Below are 6,732 nucleotides of genomic sequence, written 5' to 3'. Positions count from 1 at the left end.
GCTCTAGATTCAAAATCCGGAATCGGTTTCGAGTCTCGTCTTCTCCTACAAGTCACGTGTGCCTAGTATGTTGTGTGTGTCAAGTTTCGTTGACATTCGAGTCCGTTTGAGCATTTTAGTGTGTCAATCGGTTTGGAAAAGAGTTTGTAAGGAATAAGTTTTCATAAACAAAAATTAGGCTCTAGACTCAAAACCGAGAGTTGGTTTTGAGTCCCGTCTTCTCCTACAAGTCACTTGTGCCTAGTTAATCGTGCGTGTCAAGTTGCGTTGACATCCGATGCCGTTTGAGCATTTTAGTGTGTCAACCGGATCAAAAAAGAGTTTGTAAACACTGCTGAAAAATACACATTTAGCGGTGTTTTTACACTATAGGTGTAAAAAACGTTGCTAATTCTTTTTTGTGACATTTAATACCAAATGCCGACAACGCGGTCGTTGCTATAACTTTATGACATTTGGAAAAACGTCGCTATATTAGTATAGGCGGCGTTTTTAAAAGCGGCGTCACTATGACATCACTATCCTAATAGTACTGTAACGTCACTATGGTTTTAGCAACGCTTTTAAAACGCCGCCATAGGTTTTTTTAATTTTAAAAGATTCCAACCATTAGTATGATAGTGGTGTTTTTAGAAACGTCGCCTTATCTCTTTTTTTTTTTTTTGAAATTAGGCTAATTTTATGTGATTGAACTAAAAAAATACCTATAATAAAACTGAATAGCACTAATATGAGGATAATAACTCCCATTCAAATAGCAAATGCAGCATTAATTCACGTTAATATCAAATCACCATTACCCACAAAATAACATATCCAAAAATTGAATTTACAATTCTCAATCAAAAAATTACTACTTTGTATACAAAGTCACAAAATAACATTACCCTCTTTTCTCTCTCGCCACTCCCCCATTTAACACAAAAAATAAGAAGAAAGTGAACCAAAACACCCAACGCTCCAGTTAGATCAGAGCATAAAAAAAAAAGAAAAAAAAGAAAAAAAAAAGAGAAATAAAAGTCCAAAGGAAAGCTCCATCCATCCTTCACCGTCATTTTGAATCGCTCTCCATGCTGCTTCCCATGGCCTTCAATCCTCTCGGTCTCTGCCAATCATAAAACATAATAATAATAAAAACAAACCCAATAAAAGATGTGCAGTGAATAGATAACAAAAATAAATATGAGATGTTCAAGTTACTAAATGTTATTTTAAATAGTCACATTAGGTCAAATTAACCTTGGGTATTTCAAACTATTAGAAAGTACACAATCTCATGTCATACTCAACGTAATGTTTCTCTGAAAAAAGAAAAAAAAGCTACAAAAGATTACTAAGAACATTAATGCCAAAGCACAAAGAGAAAAGTAGCTACACACATGTCACACCATTAGTAACAAAGGCAGCTAAAACACGCATTTACTATGTTAACATGAATGCAAATACAAATCTAAAAAACATTACAATACTCTTCCAAATATTAATATGAACACCTAGAAGTTACAATATAACGTTAGTACAAAAAAATGCATAAAATATTCTACTTCAATTAACGCACAAATTACTTAAAATGGAAAGTTTTCCACTTCGGACACAAAGCATTTAGTTCCTAATATAACACAGGTTTCTCAGCACGAAAACGACGACCAGCTCAATGAAAACCACCTATATGGCTTGGAACATAATCAGAATGTTCTAAAACACATCTGCCCACATGAGCAATACATCATTATGTGTAATAAAAGCTTATACATGGAGAATAGAGAAGAAATTCTATATGTCTGTATTAATACCAGATGAAACCTACCACTATTGCCAACTAAAGCAAACTATCCAAAAGCATTAACTCAAGGCACACATGCATTTCAGCTCATTCCAACCTGAAGAAACTCTATATGTCTGTACAACACATGCCCAAATATTAATATGAACTGCCTAGAAGTAATATAATGTTAGTACAAAAAAATGCATAAAATATTCTACTTCAATTAATGCACAAATTACTTAAAATGGAAAGTTATCCTAAAGTCACACCTCTGTTCAATCAGAGTAGAAAATTTTTCACTTTTAACGGCTGACCCACTGTTTTTGAAAAATCTTATTTTAACAGCTAACCCACTGTTTTTTAATAACCGGCGCATAAAACGAGATGGTTTATTTTAATTTTTTTGAAATTTGAAAAATCCAAACAGATTTCACAACGTTTTGAAAAACGCCATAAAAAAACGTCACTACATCCCGTTTTTCTTGTAATGTCAGCATAGTAATACATCTAGATTTATATATTTAAAAATAAAACAAAAAAGACCGAAGGCAACCTTCCAAATAACTGTTTTACCACGTAAAACAACAATCAAGAGATATAAATCTAACTGTAGTTTCTGCATATATTATTCATAACACAATAAAAGTATTAGTATATAAATCATTCAATTGAAAACTCACTGATTCCACCCTTGACATTTCAACCGTATATAGTGTGGGATTTTCCTGCAAAACATACAAATGACAAAATTAGGACGGACTCCAAAGAAGACTTCACACTCGCCACATAGAGAGAGAGAGAGAGAGAGAGAGAGAGAGAGAGAATGCAACTTCGTTTTGTAAAAAAATGCAGCATTCTACTGGTTGTTTCCAAAATTCCTATCAGTCTTGCTGCATCTCTTGGACATGGAATACAATTGCATAATTTAAATAAGGAAAAATGCTAAAGAGACCTTTGGGCTGTCAACAGTCTCGGTGAACGTGTAAAAAATGTATTAAAGTTTGTGAAAAGTATAAATACATATGTGAAAATGCTTTGGGGTGTGTAAAAATTACATGGAGAGTCTTGACTTTTTTGACTTTTTTTTTTGGGATTTTTTAGCTTTTGTTTCATTAGTAGACAAGATGAAAAATTAACAAAAATAATAGGAAAAACATATCCAGTTTTAACATTGGCCAAAAAATAATAGGAAAAATATCAAGACAAACCCCCTGAGTTTTGATTCAATTTAATGTGTTATCCTTGTTACTGAATTCAGTGAACTCAGTTGATATAGCATAGAACCTATAGTCTTCACTGGTCTGGATGCCTGCATCGGAACATGGAAGCCAAATCAAGTAAAGTGCATAAAAACAACATTGGAGTCAATATCAGCAAACCAATGCAGGTCATGGCCAAAGCCTCTCTCTGCAACAAGTAATTGAAGAAGACCCTACATTTAAATCTTGAGGGAAAATGTAAAGAAGAGAGAGAAAATAAAAATCCCAAGAGACACAAGATGCTAGCGTCAACAATCTTTCAAGATTTGAATATCACGATTCTGCCCCACCCTAGAATAAGTAGCAAGTTTACCAAGTCAATCATACAGACACAAGATGCTAGATCACACTGGAAGATAGTTCGTTGAAAATTTAATGGAAAACTGACTCTATTCATGCAAAAGTTCAATTTTAATTCCAAAAACCCTGTAATCACTGGCATAATATGGTCATGACAATCTCTTGCCAATGAATAGATCACACTATAATATACTCTTGCCACTTTAACATGGTCATGATAATCTCTTGCCAAAGAATGGTCATCATTTCCAAGAGGACCGTTACACAGTAAAAAAATAATTAGGAACTAGATGATGAAAATCATCCAAGCAACCACCAAATCCAATTGACTATATATAATAACCCAAATGCAGATAGCAAAATCTTCTGCCACATGCTCACACGAAGAAAGAAAATGACAACACAACAATTCAAAAGGAATCTAGTAATAAAAGGTTTACTAGGTTCATAGCAGCAATCAGTACAATAAATTTTAAAAAATAAATAATAAAAAAAGAGAGGAAAAATCAGAGTGAAGGAGAATAAAAAGAGTCACAAAATAGGAAGAATAATCACTGTGCAAATCTTTTACCATTTTAAAACAAGCCAATATCAGCAAGTTCATACTACCTGTGATTCACTATCAGAAGAGAAACAAACATTCCAAAAGTATCATTTCTAGCAGCAGTTCGAATTAATCAGTTTTTATTCCAGATTCACAATTCTACATATAACAATATTATTTCATCTCCAAGAGTCAATTTTCACATGAGCAAGTAATCCCCTCTAGTTAGAAAGCATAGGCAGCAACAGAACCAAAAAAATTGTCTTAATAGATTTTGAAAGTTCAAAAATTAAAAACTTGCGATGTAGGTACTTTTACCTTGTTAGTTCTTCTTGTTCTTCTCTTTCTTTGAAAGGTGAACCTACATTTAATAAGAACAAGTATTTTAATTAATAAGGTCTTGTATTGTCAAAAAGGCTTTGATTAAATGATTGCTCACCTCTTGAGATGAAAATGTATGAGATTGTTGTTGATGTGGCATTGGCCGAATAGTGGGATGACTACTAAGCGAATCCACAACCTATCATTCAATAAGAGGCTTAAGTAGCTCTAGGCGATTTAAAGTAATAGCTAGTAAAAATAGTCTTATATATTTAACTAATCGATGCATACAGTAATGCAATGCATCTTACCAAGTAGGAATGGGCAATAACAAAATATAAGATATGGAGAAAGACCTTTTCATATGAATTCATAAATTTGTCAACAACCACCAAAATATTTGTGAAGTTTTAGATTGAAGCACATAAACCTCCAAACAGAGACACCTCCCGAGTGGAATTCTTGGCTCTTGGATTGCTCCTTTTGGGATTAAGGTTAGTAGGTTTTATCTCACCAGTGATGTGGGAAGATGTTGACGCTGAAGTTCATCACGAAATTGAGGCCCAGCCTAAGTATACATCTCCTGAGAGGGGAACAAGATTTGGATCATTCAACATTTGCAAAATCTGATAATCCAAAAAAAAATACCTAGTAAGTTTCTCTCTCATTTTAATGTAGAATAAGTGAAATAACTATATACCAAAGGTATCTATTCTACACTCAAAACATAACAAATGACCATACAGGAGGAAGAATAGCACGCTGAAGAGGGAGCTTAGTAGATGCAAAAAGACCAATAGCTAATGTGACTGTACGTGCAAACTCTTCTCGAACTCTCCAGCTTTTGTGTCCAAGCATAAGACCCTGCTCTCTTGACAATGAGAATTGGTGAAGAAACCTAAGACAAACAATCATAATTCATAAACTAAGTGCATTTTTATTTTTTTGTGGTTGACCCTTTTTCTTCCACAAATATGTCAATAGACTAAGAAAGAAGCCTAACATGGCACAATGGCAGTATGATCTACACAAAGAGACAAACAAAAGAAATCTAACAAACCAGCAATTCTGTTGAATAACACCCCCCCTCTTGCTATGATATACTATATCATCCCGTATATAACAGTTTCATACCTTCTAGCCACTATTACCAGACAAAATCAACATCTGCTGACTTGAGAAAGTTCAAAAAAAAAAAAAAAAAAAAAAAAAAACAAAATCTCAGAATATTCAAGATATTTAAATCAAATCAAAAGATTTAATTTGAAATCCATGATTCAACAGATTTATACAGCAGTGCACTTTAGTTAAGTTCAATTTGAAATATGAATGAAATTAAAACAAGCAGTACCTATACGCAATTAACACGAATTTCAGTTCATAGAAATTCAACTATAAAAATAAAAATATTATAATCACCAAACACTGGAATTCACTCCCAAAAAATAAAATAAACTATATTTAGATTTACAAGTTTCATTATTAATGAATATCACTACAAGTCTACAATAATGACGATTATGATATTTCCGTTCTCTCTCTTCTTTTTTTTTCCTTGGCAAAATAACAAAATAACAAAAAAATCGTAATTCTAACTAGTCTAAAATCGCATCAGCAAAACAACACTTCGTACAAAATCCACACAATTTAAGCAAAATAACAACAAAATTCGCATCCACGAAACAACTACACAAAACCAGTCGGAAGAAGATGAGCAAAGAGAGATTCACAAACAACTATTCACAAATAGAGCGTAGAAGAAACAAGTGTCAAATGTTCCTAAAATTTGAGCTTAACTAACTTCTAATCTTACTAATCGAAGAAGATGAAGAATTCCAAATCCACCGAAACGAACACCACCGCTGAGATAAACCACCGAGTTGATGAAGGTTTTGAAGGATTCGATTGGTTTTTCTGAGATTGCAGACAGTGGTGCTCACCTTAGTAGATGATGGCGGCGGCGGTGGAGCTCCGAAATCAGGAGAGAGAGAGAGAACTTCGAAATTGCAATCGCAATCGCTCTGAGATAAATCACCAAGCTGAAGAAGGTTGATTTGATCCTTTGAGACTGACATTAGGGTTGTGTGAGAGAGAGAGAGAGAGAGAGAGAGAGAGATATTTGAGAATAGATCAATTTCTCAGATTCAAAATAGGATTCAAAAGAGGGGTTTGAAGAGAGACAGGGAGAGGGTTTCAAAATAAGGGTTTGGAGGCGTTTTACAAACGACTTCTATTTATAAAACGAGACCGTTTTAATTAACAAAAAAATGTGACGTTTAGAAAACGTCGTTAAATGTTAGAAAAAGTGACATTTTAACAAACACCATTAAATAAACGCCGTTAAATCTCAAATTTTCTGTAGTGAAAGAACAAACGGAAATTAGGTTCTAGTTTCAAAATCGGGAATTAGTTTCGAGTCTCGTTTTTTCCTACTAGTCATGTGTGCCTTGTAAGCAAGTTACACTAAATATTCTACTCTAAATTTCCAAAATATACATATATATATATATATATATATATAATTATAAGAAGCCAAAAAAAAT

At 33.3% G+C, this 6,732-nt stretch overlaps 1 long non-coding RNA gene across 1 annotated transcript; it reads right to left on the bottom strand.

The window, feature by feature from the left end:
- Positions 1-773: 773 nt before the first annotated feature.
- LOC114257556 (uncharacterized) lies at positions 774-6,261 on the bottom strand. Its single transcript, XR_014335492.1, has 7 exons — positions 6,130-6,261; positions 4,704-4,772; positions 4,308-4,388; positions 4,187-4,229; positions 2,446-2,490; positions 1,808-1,899; positions 774-1,105 (listed from the first exon to the last, which is right to left on the bottom strand). It is a non-coding gene; the product is annotated as an uncharacterized LOC114257556 (long non-coding RNA).
- Positions 6,262-6,732: the final 471 nt, after the last annotated feature.

The sequence above is a fragment of the Camellia sinensis genome, chromosome 1 (assembly GCF_055761805.1).
Source record: "Camellia sinensis isolate YWXY chromosome 1, ASM5576180v1, whole genome shotgun sequence".
Classification (NCBI taxonomy): domain Eukaryota; kingdom Viridiplantae; phylum Streptophyta; class Magnoliopsida; order Ericales; family Theaceae; genus Camellia; species Camellia sinensis.
This window is presented reverse-complemented; position numbering and strand designations above follow the sequence as displayed.